A 15,693-nucleotide genomic window follows, 5' to 3' on the forward strand; every position below is an offset into this window, starting at 1 on the left:
GGAAGATCCCTGAGTTCAGGGCCAGCCTCCTCTACAGAGTGAGTACCAGGATGGTCAGAGATACTCCGAGAAAACCTATTTTCAAAAACAAAACACAACAAAACAAAAAGCTGGGCATGATGGTGCATGCCTTTAATCCCAGCACTCAGGGAGGCAGAAGCAGGAGGATTGCTGTGAGTTTGAGACCAGCCTGGTCTGTAAAGTGAGTTTAGGACAGCTACGGCTACACAGAGAAACTCTATCTCAAAGAAAGAGGAGGATGAGGAGAAGGAGGAGGAGGAGGAGGAGGAGGAGGAGGAGGAGGAGGAGGAGGAGGAGGAGGAGGAGAGAGACAGTCTGGCAGTCTGACTGGAGAGATAGTTCATGAAGACATTGAGAGACCAAAAGATTAAAAATTAGCAGCTATTATTAAAGGTTAAGGCCTAATCTAAGGCTACCTGGGTGCAGACTTGTCCAGTAATGCCCTGAGGGAAAGAACTCATTTTACTGCATTCTTTCCTGCCTTCCAATTATACAGTTGCTAGGAAACCAGCCCATATGACCAGGCCAGAACTGTTTGTAGTCTTGGCACCTAAAGTGGACCAATCATTTCAAAAGTCAATTTCCTTTACCCAATCATATAATGCCAAAGCATGTACATCACTGCTTACGTTTTTTTCCCTTAAAATCTCTGTACCCCTAGACCTTGGAGCCGCATTCCTCTTCTGTTTCCACAGGTTTGTGTCCCGTGTTTGAACGTGTATACAATTTAAAAAACCTCATGTATTTACAGCGAGTCTCTTTATTCCTGGTCTTTTGGGGTTTGTGAACCAAGCATGACAACATCTGCCTCAAAGCTCTAAGACCTGAGTTTGATCCCTGGGCTCAACCTGATGGAAGGGAAAAATGAACCCTTCTAAGCTGTTCTCTGACCTCCGCTCAACTCAGCTACTCGCTCACACATACCTAGACTTTTTTTTTTTGTAAGTAAAGGGTTGAGAATTTAGCTCAGTGATAGAGTATTTGCCTTGTGTGCACAAGGCCCTGAGTTCAATCTCCATTGCTGTCAAAATAAAGAAAAGATAAGTACCTCTCATTCTGCTCTCCTCTTTGGGAGGCAGAATGGGAGAACTTTGCATCTTCCAAATCTAAGAATTCCAATAAATAGTGATTCTACAGGTACTGAGATGTGGGCTACAACAGAATTCCTTCAATAAACTCCCATGTGAAGAGACTTTGATAATGAAATATTTGCAGTAATGCAAATGAAAATACAACTTTTGAGGAGAGTTTTTTAAGTTTTCCAAATGTTTCTCTGTTTTCTAGTGAAATTGATAGTTATAGGAACTATGATGAGTGAGCGCCTCGATTCGTAAATTGATATAATATGACCTTTTTTTTTTTTCTCTGTAAACTTAACTAAAAGATAGGCTTATGGTTACACCCTAAAGAGGAATGGGAAAAGAAAGCCAACTTTCAGAATTGTAGAGTCTGCCAAAACAATGTACTGTAAATTAAGGGTGGCTCAGTTCACAATCTACTCACCCTTTGTCTTCAGTGAAAACTGAACTCAGACCTTTTGATATCTGAGTTCCATTTGCTTTTGGCAAAGTTTAAGCTCTCTGGTTCAAATAAAAAAAATTTTAAACCTTATGAGGCCCACAGGGTTCCTTGGACTTCAAATGGCTGTTGCGCAAACAGCATATTGATGAGCTCAGTGTGAGTGAGGCCCAAACACTGTTTTCTGGAGCACACAACCCTCCCACACTGCTGGGGTCTGGGGAGGAGGGTGTTTCTGTTCCTCTGGGGAGCATCCTTCTTTACAATACCTCATCCTCTTCTCAAGAAGCCTCGAGCGGAGGGAGGGAGAACCTTTGCCAAAGAAGAGATAGGGAAGAGAGCATATCCAGCTGTTCATGATGTCGACTTTACACAGTCCCTTCCTGGTCAGGCTTGAGCATATGGCTGTGGAGAGTATGCCAAGGGGAGGAGATCAGGAGACAATCTGCAGCCCTGCTTCTGCCACTGAATGGAGAGATAGCTTTAAAGCAGGCAGCAGCACTTCTCTTCCCGATTCCCTGAGAGGTCTACTCCTTCTAGACCTGTGCAGCCGTCAAGACCTATGAGGAGAATCTGAAGTTGCGCGCTACGTTCTGTGTGGCCCTTACTGGGCTCCTATGTAACAGCTCTATTGAGGAAATAGTCACATACCATACAATTAGCCTGTTTACATTGTGCAGCTCAGCGGGCTTGGAATATTCACAGCCATCACCACAGTCAATTTTAGGCAATTTTCTTCTTCTCAGAAAGAAATCCATACTCTGTATTCACTTTCCATCCCCCACCCTCATCTTCTATAACCTAGATTTTCCATATCCTAATCTTTCTGTATAAATTTGCTTCATATGTATATTGCATGTACATGAATTTGGATACCATGAGACTTTTAACTGGCCCTTTTAATTTAATATGTAATTTTTAAGATTTTAGTTTTACTTTAACTACTTTAACTGTCTGTGTTGTGATATGTATACTTTAGTGCAGGTGCCAGAAGAGGGCATCAGATCTCCTGGAGCTGGGCTTTCAGGTGTCTGTGAACACCCTAACATGGCATTTTAAAGCTTATCCATGTTGCAGCATGTACCAGCATTTGATTCCTTTTTATTTTCAAATGTGCTAAATAACATCCCATGTAATGGGAGATGATCTTTCACCACTGGAAGAACGCTTGTAAGTTTCAAGGCCTCACATAGTTCCCAGTGCCCTCCTCTGCTTCTTGCTTGTTGTGAGCTCTCAGCTCTCCGGCCACCAGGCCTGCCGCCTCTTTGCCACGATGGAATCCAATCCCTATGATACCCTCCACCTGAATGAACTGTTGCCTTGGTCACGGCATTTTATCATAGCAATAGAAAAGTAACAAAGCTGGTACCGAAATTCACTACAGCTTTTTACTTGCCCTTATGTTTTCATGGCTTTGAGTAGATAGCTAGGAGGTAAAATGTTAATCACATGGTCATTCCATTTAACTCCTTGAGGAACTGCTATCCTGTCTTCAGGGACGACTGGGTCATTTCACATTCCTAATATCACCAGGAGGGCTCCAGTCTCTATCCTCGCCAACACTCATTTTTCTAGCCAGCCTGGTGGGTGTGATTTCTATTTTCCTGACACTAATGATATTTAGCATTTTTCTCATGTGCTTATTCATCATTTGTGTATCCCCACAGGAAGCTGTGTCTGTGCTCCCGTAAACCGCTGAAGGTAATTGCGTTTCCAGTTCTGATTAGAGGGCTGGAGATGATTCAGTAGTTAAGAGCACTTGCTACTTTGAGGAGAGCCTGGGTTTGGTTCATAGTGCCACCTGAGGGGGCTCACAACTACCTGTGAGTCTAGTTTCAGAGCATCTGTGTCCCCTTCTGGCCCCCACAGACACCAGCAGACACATGGAGCACATACATACATACATACATACACAAAGTCAATAAATAAATCTTTAAATTCTGGTTAAACAGCAGCACTTTAAAAGGCAGATTTCGATATCTAAGTCTGCTTATGTTCAGCTTCCTTTGAGAACTCAGGTTGTTTGGCGACGCTACCCTTCCCCTGTTCACTCTCAGGCAGCATGCAAGGAGCAACCCCTCCCCCAAAGATGAGGCGGGCAGCCCTCCATCTGGTAAGTGGGCTGCCAATCTTTACCTGCCCACATTTTGCTCAATTATTTGTGACTTCCTCCTCCCAGTGAATCTAACAAAACACGGCCTGGGTTTCAACTCCACGGAAATTGTCCTTGCAATCGATTTAAACAACTTCTTGCCAGAATGTTGTCACCTTTGGCACTTGAACAAACTTCCTCCTAACTTAACACCAACTAACAAGTCTTCCACTCTTGCTATTTTGCAATTTTGGTTTTTCAAGTCCTGGGGCAAGTCACTGGGACTTGGCAGAATTTTGGCAGTTCTGTTGGTACTGATGTCATGAGTGTCCCTTGCCATATGAATTCTCGTCACTAACCCAAACCAGCCAAACAAACAAATGGAGCTGAAAAACAGACCAACGGGCTGCTTGAGCTTCAGAACACTGCATTAAAATACCCAGAAAAATAAAACTGTTTAGGACTTAGGCCCACATCCAAGAATGAAAATCACCATTTCTCATTATTAACCATCACTTGCCCTGATCACAATTTTCCTGATAAAAGCCCCCTCTTGAAACAAACTGGGTACCCCTAAATATATATATATATTAGTGAAATAATGGTGAGCGTGTGTGATATGTGAACACGTGGGGGTGAGCACAGGTGGGGGAGGCACACCCATACTTATACATGGAAGCCAAAGGAAAGGGAGGATGCCGGTGTCCTGTTCCACTGCTCTCCATCTTATTCCCTTGAGGCTCAGTCTTGCTGAACCTAGAGCTGAGCTTGCTGCTATGGAGCCTAGGCGGTCCTGCTGTCTCTGCCTCCCACAACACTGGGGTCACAGTGGGTATACAGCCATGCCTGGCTCGTTATGTGGGTGCTGGGGATTCAACTGCAAGTGCTCTCACCTCCCATCCCTGCGCCCAGGCTCCTTATCCATAGCACTCCTTCCTGTTTCTCACTAGCCGTTATCTTTTTATGTCTTGCCTCTTTTAGGTATTCTTTTTCATCCTTGTACTTCTTTTTAAACAGCTTTATTGGGATACGGTTTAGATTCCATGCAGTGTATCCCCTAAAAGACTGCAGTTCAGTGGGGTTTGAGCTTAAAGCTTGAGCATGAATTAAGGTCTCTTTTTCCTTCCTCTTTTTTCCTTCCTAACTTCCTTCCTTCCCTTCCTTCCGTCCATCCATCCGTTTGTCCATCTGTCTTTGGTTTCTTGGTTTTAACCTAGCACACCCTGAGGGACCAATGAAATTGTAAGGCTTCCCTGCAGAGATTACCCCGGGCTTTCAAGACTGACTGGCAGGAGCATGGTGAGGCTAGCTATATTGGAAAGTATGGATAGATGTCGGAGGACAACTTTTGGAATTAGTGTTCTCCTTGTGCAGTGCATTCTGGGTATTGAACTTAGGTCTTCTGACATGTATAGCAAGTGCTTTTACCCACTGAGCCGCCTCAGCAGTCCTCAATTGGCTGTTTTGTTTTGTTTTGTTTTGTTTTGAAACAGGGTCTTGCTGTGTAGCCAAGGCTAGCCACAGACTCACTCCTCCTCAAATTCACAATAAGCCTCAGCCCCATGTGTTGACATTATAGACATGCACCACCACACGCAGCCACATTTCCTCTATTCACTCAAACAGGACTCAGAGGTTTTTCTGCCTTGGAGGCACGACGAGTAGTGCTTTTTGGGCACAAGGCATTCTAAAAACACATATTTCACTAGAGATAGAGCTGCTGGATCGTGTCGTAATTCTGTGCTTAACATTCTGAAGAACCGACAAAGTTTTGAAAGTGTCTGTACCGCCTTGCTGACAGCTAAGGGTTCAGTCCCTCCACACCGCTGCAACTCTTGTCGTGCTTTCTTGATAGGAATTCCATCCTTCCTTCCACTCTCCCCAGATTTCAGATGAAATCCCTGGTGGCATTTGCCACTGGGGATTCATAGTGGCATTCAATCTTAGGGTGACTGTTATTTAGCCTCTCCTTCTAAGAAACCTATTGGAAAAATACAAAACAAACAAACAAAAAACATCCTTCAAAGATTTCTTTAAAACTTACAACCAATTATGTTTCCAGGAGACAGAGTAAGCCTGGAATCTAAGTACTCAGTCTGGATACGTTAAACACAAACAAAATAGTACGAAATTCGAGCCACAGATATTTTGGAAGTAGAAGAAGTCCTAAGGATTCATTCCCCAAGAGCTTCATTTCATAGAAAAAGATTTTTAAATCAAAGCAAGAGATATGTGAGCAAGGCTACACAGCTATTTATTACAGAATAAGACTGAGATCCAATCTTATCAGTCCACACTGTAGTCCTGGACAGCTGTGCTCAGCAAACAAGGAGAACAAGAGCAACATTCAGACATACACACACGGTTCAGAAACATTCAGGCATAATGCATTCTAAAACAGAAACAGAAAGCTGATTCTAGCCAGCTGTGTATTAAAAGTATGTTATGTGGAATTTTAAGATTTTGGTTAGGGGATAGAGAGCTGGCTCAACGTTTAGTAGCAAACCATGGTCTGTAAATCAGCTCCTAAGAAACCATTGCCCTCTTCTGTCGTCTTCAGGTACTACACTCACTCGCTCTCTCACACTCACACACACACACACACACACACACACACACACACACACACAGTTTAAAAATCAGTCTTTAAAAGGACTTTGCTTAAGTAGTTCTTGCTATGGTTTGGGTAGGATTTGTTCCTTCAGAGGTTCATAAATGCTAACAGATTGTGTGACCTTTAAGAGAGAGAACCTAATAGAAATTAGATAGGTCATTTGGTACACCAGCGTTGATAGAAATTAAGGCTCCTGGGACCCTGGGAAGTTCTCATAAGAACCAGTGGCTATAAGAGAGAACTTGACCCGTCCCACCACACCATCCTGTCTTGTACATCCTTCTGCCCATGTGATATATATCTACCTGCAGGCCTTCAGGCCAGGTAAGCCAAGGTCAGCATGTATTGAGCCTTGTAATTATAAGAAAAATAAATCTCTTTAAAAAAACACAGCTTTATGTATTTTGTTATTGTTGGGATCAGCAAGCAGGCATTTCTACAGGCAGCCCCTGGGGCCTGGCAGACCCGGCAGGTATCAGGCATTTGGAAAGACACCCAGACCACCTGCTGACCACCTGGAACCACCGGGCATGCTCTGGACCCCCTATAAGGGCCCCTCCCCTTGCGCTCCTTCTCGCTTCTTCTTCTCTCTCTCTCTCTCCTTCTCTCTGTCTGTCTGTCTGTCTCTCTCTCTCTCTTTCTCTCTCTCTCTCTACCTCCCTCTCTGTAACCCCCCCTCTACCTAATAAACCTCCCGCGTGGAACCGATCTCGTGGTGTGATCTGTGTAACCTCTGTAACCTCTACATCTCTTTTTACAATTCCTAACAGTTATAAAAATAGGATTTTGACTAAGACAGCTTGACAATTCATAAAACAGAGATTTCATGAACTTCATGTCAAATGAATATCCAAAACATCCACTGACCTCAGGCCTATGGCTACTGCTTAAATTTTGCATCAGCTGGATGGGGTGGTACTCATTTCTGTACTTGTACCACTTAGAGGTTGGAGGGAGAAGGGTCAGGAATTCAAGGTCGTCATCAGCTAAGCGGTGAGTCTGAGGCTGATCTAAGCTATATGCAATGTTGTTTCAAAAAGAAAAAACTTTGTAAAACCGTGAAATAAAATAATAAAATTAACTGGAGTAGAGCACTACAGTCCGTTTACCCATTTGGCTATGCATTGTCCTCCACGCCCACATATTTCCTGGAAGGATCTAAATTTAGGACACTTACCTCTGATAACTGGACATACGTGAGGTGTTGGTACATTTGTTGACTTCAGTACTCTGACTATACAGAGCTCTGGGAGAGAGGAGGAAACAGAAGAAAGGAACGTGGGAGAGGGGGAGGCAGAGAAAAGGTATCAGACAAATGAACAGCACAGGAACAGATCTTTGCCTGCTTGCCGGCTTGTCAGGAAGAGCAGCGTAAAAGCGGGCTTTGTGGGGCCTCCCTTTGGCCTACATTCATTAAATGAGCAACAGACCCAGCAAGACCTCTGCAGAGAAATAAAGACAGCATGTTGCCCAAGTTTCCTCAAGGGAAGATCTGGGAACAGCGAGCGTTCTTTGAACCGGAACCCTTCACCTCCTCCCCTGTGAGAAGCTGGCCCTGTTTCCAGAAAGTGCTCTGTGGCACACCGGCTCCCTCACTATCACTAATCGGTGGCCAAGGCCGGGGTAACCCCCAGCCTGCGGACTGCAGATGCTGCGCAGGGCCGCAGCGCGCAAACCAGAGGCTGCGGCAGTCTAGTCCCTCACGTTCACGTCGGGGGTGCGGGAGAATACTGCCCCTCATCAGCTCTCTGTCGGTCCTAGGAAGTGACCAAAGCTCAGCCTTGTGTGAGTGCCAGATGCCCGGCCTGACAGCTTCTCACTAGCTGCGCTCGCTTTGCTAAGTGGGGGTGACTCTCTCTGTGGAGCCAGGGAAAGACCGCCCAACTCCAAAGGCTGCTCTAAAGAACAAAGACAAGCACTTTGCACTCTCTGGTTTACAGGAAGAACTGTTCCCACAGGGCATTTAAAAATCTCAAGTCTCTACATCTTGGTAAATCATATGCTGTCACAGCTGGAGTCATCTTTGGAGACCACCTATTTACTGAACTTGTGAGAGGAGCACTTTGCTCTCCCATGACAAGAGGCGATGGCCCTGATCAGCGTGCGGTCCCATCAGTCTGAGGTTCTGTCAATGCCCTCATTGTAAGAAGCCAGGCACACCTGCACGCACCACAGTCCTTTTGCCCCTCACCCCGGGGGCTGAGAGACCTAGCTGTTATGCTGACTGTTGGCTCGCTATGCAAACCAGCTTGAGAGGCCCCTGGGTGAGACGGGAGGTGGGAGCTGGGCACGCGGCAGAAGAGCCGGATCTACACTCTGTGCTCTTCCTCTTTCCGAGCGAGTGCGGAGTGGGACGGGCAGCTCAGGGGCTGGAGTACAGCACAGCTGTGAAAACAAGCTGTCCCAGGCTTCCCCGGCTCTATCACAGAGAAGCCCAGCAGCTTCGCGACAGGGAGGAGCTCCCGGCCTGACTAGAGACAGCAAAACAAAAAGCTGCTGTTGTGTGACCTCAGCACAACAGGTCACCCCTCCTTCCTTTGAAGTTAAGTGGGATTGAAATCATGTGGGTGTAAATTAATGGGGTGGGGGAGTAACAGATTAAAAAAAACAACTCTAAAGATTTATTTATTTGTGGGGGGGGGGGGGTGATGGCTCAGTGGATAAAGCATCTGCCATGAAAACCTGAGGACCAGAGTTCAGATCCCCAGACCTACATAAAAGTGGGGGGGGGTGGCACGTGGAGGAGGGGGCACTCCTGTAATTCCAGTGTTCTAAAGACAGAGACAAGGGACCCCTGGAGCAAGCTAGCTGGCTAGACTAGTCATATAGGTGTGTTCTGGGTCCAAATGAGAGCTCCTGACTCAGTACATACAATGGAGGGTGCCCAAGGAAGGCTCTCCATCCACGTCAGCTTCCCCTCCCCCACACAGGTGCACTGACACATGAACCTGCACACGTAAATGCACATACACATGAAAGAAGTATTTTCTCATATACCTGGCAACTGAAAATGGGCTTAACCTCTAGAAATAAGCTAAGGATATACTGACAAATGGAAAAAGAAATCGTGGCACTCTGTACAGACAGAGTGCTATTTAGTCTCTCAAAAAGACATCTTTCCATTCGCAACAATATAAATGAATTCAGAGGACATGATGTTAACTGAGATAAATCAGACATGGAAAAAAAAAAACCCTACATACTCAATAATATCCAGAATCTGAAATTAAAAAAATAAAACTAGAATAAAATGGTGGTTGGTGGGGGTGGCTAGAAGTGGGAAATAAAATGGGGAAGTGTTTGTCAAAGATATTACAAGGCAGGTCTTTCAGGTGAGGAAATCAGAAGCTGCACGCTGCAGCCTGAGGACGGTCTCATTTCTATTGCTGTAATAAAGTATCATGACCAAGGCAGCTTACGGAAGGAAGGGTTCCTTTGGGGCTTACAGATCCAAAGGAATGAGAGTTTATAACTGTCACAGCCAAGAAGCACTAGGCGTGGCATCAGGAACAGCTGAGAATTCACACCTCCAAATGCAAGCAGGAAGCAGGAGAGCGCGCAGGAGCTGTGTGAGGCTTTCAAAGCCCACCCCCCACTAACACACTTCTACCAGCAAGGTCACACCTCCTAAACCTCCCCAAAAAGCCACCAGCTGGGACCAAATGTCCAAATGCTCAGACTACGCAGGACTTTTTATTCAGACTACCAAAGGGGCGATATTTGTGTACTTGTATACAATTATTATATACTATAAATATGCTAAGTGAATGTGTTTATATATATATATTTTTTTTAAACCGCATACAAAATAAAGGGTGGTTAGGTGAAATGACAGGTGTGCTATTTGTTCAACTGTGTCAGGACATCATTGGGAGTGACACCAGAGAAATAGAGCAGCGGCTAAGAGCCCTTGCTATTCTTCCAGAGGACCCAGGTTTGAGTTCCTGCATCCACATGGCACCCACAAGCATTTGTAAATCCAGTTCCCCAAAACAGTAGCACTAACCAGAGAGCTAGGCTTCAACACACAGGCTTGTGGTGGGCCTTTCCTATGCGAACCTTGACAGTACAACAGTGAGCACACTGCTGTGGATCCGCAGGGCTGAGTAGCGGAAATCCTTAAGAATGAGCAAATACATCCTCACTCCTGGACACTGTGAATGAGTCTGAGAAATAGGCCCCGTGACTAAAGAGGGCCTGGGCTCTCAAATAGTTCTCTCTCTTTCTCTCTCACTTTCTCTCTCATTAAAAATATTTTTTCATACAATATATTCTGATTATTTCCCCCTCCTCCTACTCCTCCAAGTCCCTCCCCACCCTCCCTCCCTTTGGATCCACATCTTTTCAGTCTCTCTTTAGAAAACAAACAAATAGGGGCTGGAGAGATGGCTCAGAGGTTAAGAGCACTGGCTGTTCTTCCAAGGGTCCTAAGTTCAATTCCCAGCAACCAGATGGTGGCTCACAATCATCTATAATGAGATCTGGTGCCCTCTTCTGGCATGCAGATAGAAATGCAGGCAGAATATTGCATAAATAATAAATAAACAAATCTTTAAAAAGAAAAATATAGTCTGAAGGGCAGAGGCTTTCAGAGGCCCTCTGTGGTAGGTTCCTAGGTTGTTTCCTGTTTTCTTCTTCTTCTGATGTCCATCCTCTTTGCCTTTCTGGATGGGGATTGGACGTTTTAGTTAGGGTCCTCTCTCTTGCTTAGTTTCTTTAGATGCACAGGTTTTAGTGGGTTTGTCCTATGTTGTATGTCTATATGAGTGAGTATATACCACGTGTGTCTTTTTGCTTCTGAGACAACTCACTCAGGATGATCCTTTCCAGATCCGACCATTTACCTGCAAATTTCATGATTTCCTTATTTTTCATTGCTGAGTAATATTCCATTGTGTAGATGTACCACAATTTCTACATCCATTCTTCAGTTGAGGGGCATCTGGGTTGTTTCCAGCTTCTGGCTATTACAAATAAAGCTGCTACAAACATGGTTGAGCAAATGTCCTTTTTGTGTACTTGAGCCTCTTTTGGATATATGCCCAGTAGTGGTATGGCTGGATCTTGAGGAAGCGCTATTCCTAGTTGTCTGAGAAAGCGCCAGATTGATTTCCAGAGTGGTTGTACAAGTTTACATTCCCACCAGCAGTGGAGAAGGGTTCCCCTTTCTCCACAACCTCTCCAGCATGTGTTGTCACTTGAGTTTTTGATCTTGGCCATTCTCATGGGTGTAAGGTGAAATCTCAGGGTTGTTTTGATTTGCATTTCCCTAATGGCTAATGAGGTTGAGCATTTCTTTAAGTGCGTCTCTGCCATTCGGTATTCCTCTACAGAGAATTCTCTGTTTAGCTCTGTTCCCCATTTTTTAAGTGGATTACTTGGTTTGCTGCTTTTCAGCTTCTTTAGTTCTTTATATATACTGGATATGAGTCCTCTGTCAGATAAAGGGTTGGTGAAGATTCTTTCCCAATCTGTAGGTGGTCGCTTTGTTTTGATGACGGTTGGTCTCCTTGGTTTGCCTGTGGTATATATGCAAGATTAGAGTCTCACAACAGTGTGATGCAGCCATGATCATTCAGGCCTTTACAGCCATTGAAGCAGGACATTCTCCCCAAGCATGGTTGGATACCATAAAAAGCTAAAATGATACGCTCAGGATGCGAGGCTAAGCACTGCACTCAGGGTCAGCCGCTTTGGACCCAGAGAAGAGCATGTCTGATTGCATGCAGGTTGATGCCCCAGGTCCCGCCTCTGAGAAAAAGGTATCGGACGGTCTGATGCTCTTTGGGTGGATGACACCTAAATGAACATCTGTACAAAGTCCCAATTTATTTCTAATATCAGAGATCAGACCTCTACTCTTGCCTGATGCGTCTAAAACAAAAAGGGGGAACTGTAGAGAGCTGCGAAATGCTATGCCTTAAAGATGGAGCTGGTTTCCGCCTTCCACCTTCCCAATGGTGAGTGCTCTCTGTCACAAACAACTCCACATTTGGCTAAGGCCGAGGATCTGGCTTGCTTCCATGTATGTGGACCTATCTGCATTGCCCCCGTGGCACGCCTGGGTTGGCTACCCAGAGGCTATTTAAGCTGTGGGCTGGCTTTCCCCAGGGTCCGAGGATTGTTCAATGTTCCTGAATAAACTGCATTGAAAAAAAAAAAAAAAAAAAAAGAAAAATATGACAAAACAAATGAGAAAAAGAGCCAAAGAAAAAGAACCAAAGACAAAGCACAAGAAACACATAGAGACACTAAGACACACATATTTGTACACACAAACATAAAAAGGCAAAACCAGAGTCATAATATACCAGCAACACCAGCAAAGTTTTATATATAACTTAACATTATAAGACAAAGAACGGCCAAAGGTGTCGTTGAGGTCATTTTGTATTGGCCATCTACTGCTGGGCTTGAGGACTACCCTTAAGAATGGTTTGTTCCCCCCGTGAAATTCTCTTGGAGAAAACTAATCTTTTGTTTGCAGTGACTAGGAGCTGGTGGTAGCATCTAGGTTAGGGACTGGGGCATGTGTCACGTCCCCTTTCAGTTCTGGGTCTCATCTGGTACAGACACACGCTGGCCTCTGCATGCTGCCTCCGTCTCCGAGCTCAATCTTCTCTGGAAGGTCTTGATTCCCTGGCGTCCTCCCTCCCTCTAGCTCTTACGCTCTTTCTGCCTCCTCATCTGCAGAGAACCCTGAGTCCTGAGGGGAGGGATTTGATGGAGACAGCACTTTTAGGGCTGAGTCTTCCAAGTTCTCTTACTCTGCATATTGTCTGGGGTGGATCTCTGTATTTGTTCCTATCTGCTGCAGGACAAGGCTTCTCTGATGGATGGCTGAGCAAGGCACAGACCTATGAGTACAGTAGAATGTTCTAAGCGTCATTAATTGTTATGTTCTATGTAGGCACCAGCTTGACCTCTCTGTGTTCAATGAGTAGTGTGTGTGTTGTCGTCAGCAATAGGGCCTTGCTGTCAGTTTACAGGGAGCAACCGATTAGCCTTGACAATACACTGGGCTGTTTAGGGGTTCCCATGGGACCCCTTTAGTCAGAAACTCAATTATATGTAACCCTTTCCAAGTACTGAGAGCTTCATTTGGCAACAAGGGATGTCCAGTTGGGCCTCTGCTCTGCTATTTGGCAATTCTATTTAGATCCCCTTGATATATGTACATATTATGGAAGTTTCTACTGTACGAGGTTTCCATACAAGCCCTCAAATGGCCCTTAGTTTTAGCTGTCCCTCCATCCATCTTCCCTCCCTCAGCCCCCCCTTCATATCCGCTTCTGGTTTGATCCTAGCATCCCAATCCTCAGCCCCTCATCCATTTATAACTGTCTATTCTATTTCCCCTTCCTCAGGACATTCATCTCCTGCCACCCTGTAATCCCTAACTTGCTACCTAGCCTCTGTGGTCATACAGGTTGTGGCTTGTTCATCAATGACTTAACAGTTAACGTCCACATATACGATAATACAGTCCCTGTCTGTCATTCTGAGTACCTAATGTCTAGAATCCTCACATATACGATAATACAGTCCCTGTCTGTCATTCTGAGTACCTAATGTCTAGAATCCTTACTTGGGATGATTTTTTTTCTAGTTCCATCCATTTACTTGCAAATTTCGTGATTTCATGTTTTTAACGGCTGAGTAATACTCCATTGTGTAAATGTACCATTTTTCTTTATCCATTCATTCATTGATGGACATCTAGCTTGTTTTCATTTTCTGGATATTATGAATAGAGCAGCAATGAAGCCGGCTGATCAAGTGACTCTGTGGTAGGATGAAGCATCCTTTGGGCATATGCTCAAGAGTGGTATAGCAGGAACTTGAGATAGATAGATTCTCATCTTCCTGAGGAAGCACCACATTGCTTTCCTTGGTGGCTGTGCAACTTTGCACTCCCACCAGCAATGGAGGAGTGCTCCTTTACTTCACACCCTCGCCAGCACGAGCTGTTGTTTGTTTTATTGATCTTGGTTATGAAATGATGAAATCTCAAAGTAGTTTTGATTTGCACTTCCCAGATGACTAAGGATGTTGGATATTTCTCTAAGCACTTCTCAGACATTTGAGATTCCTCTACTGTTAATTCTTTTTTTTTAGATCTGTGCCCTTTTTTAAAATTGGGTTATTTGTTTTCTTGATGTCCAGTTTTTAAAAATATATTTTGGATATTAGCTCTCTAATATTTAGATATTAGCTGGTAAAAAAAAAATTGCCCATTCTGTAGCCTGTTGCTTTGTCCTAACAGTGGTGTCCTTTGCCATACAAAATCTCTTCCATTTCATGAGGTTCCATTTATTAATTGTTGTCCTTAGTGCCATGTTATTGGTGTTCTGTGCCAATGAATTACTGTGCCTTTTCCTGTTTCAATGAGTGCAAGGCTAGTCCTCATTTTCTCTTTTTTCAGGTTTATTATATCTAGTTTTATGTTGAGATCTGTGACCCGTTTGGAGTTGAGTTTTGTGCAGGGTGGTAACTATTTGCATTCTTCTAAGATGGGGAAGCCATCTAATTTAACTGTTCTAGTTGTTGAAGATGCTGTATTTTTTTTCAGTGCATATTATTGACTTCTTTATCAAAATTCAGGTGTCCATAGGTAGATGGATTCATCTATGGGCCTTCAGTTTGATTCCATTGATCATTGTCTGTTTTTGTGCCAATACCATGCTGTTTTTATTGCTATAGCTCTGTAGCACAATTTGAGATCAAGAATGGTGATATCTCTAGAAGTTCTTTTATCATTCGGGAATGTTTTATCTATTCTGGGTGTTTTGTATCTACATGAAGATGAAAATTATCCTTTCAATTTCTGTGAAGAATTGTGTTGGAATTTTGATAGGACTGTATTGAATCTGTAGATTGCTTTTGGTAGGATGACCATTTTTACTACCAGTCCATGTAGGTTCCTGAGCTTCTAATAGCATTCTTTCTTGATCTAGTCTTGTTGTATGGATGTATCAACTGGGCAAAAACCCATAACCTGTGCACTTTTCTGTAGACATAGTTCCAGAGGAAAATGCTTCAGGAAGAAAATACAGAAGGAGACCACAGACTGACTCAGGCAAAAAAAGAAATCTTTCTTATTTCTTATATAAAATATGTTTTTTGTTTTGTTTTGTTTTTATGAGACAGAGTTCCTCTGTATAAGAGCCTGCTTGTCCTAAAACTTGCTTTGTAAACCAGAGTGGCCTCAAACTTACAAAGATCCATCTGCCTCGGCACCAACATGCCTAGTCAAAACACATATTCTTAAACAAGTGATTAATAAATTTTAAAATATTTTAAATTAAGGAGGAAATAGAAACAACAGCAGCAAAAAACCTGTAAACAGTGTAAGAAATAACACCATGAAGTCAGTGCATTCCTGTTGCCAGGATCTATGCCAATCCTTTGTAAATGGTATTCCTTGGATCCTTGTAACTACCCCATG

The sequence above is a fragment of the Meriones unguiculatus genome, chromosome 1 (assembly GCF_030254825.1).
Source record: "Meriones unguiculatus strain TT.TT164.6M chromosome 1, Bangor_MerUng_6.1, whole genome shotgun sequence".
Lineage (NCBI taxonomy): Eukaryota > Metazoa > Chordata > Mammalia > Rodentia > Muridae > Meriones > Meriones unguiculatus.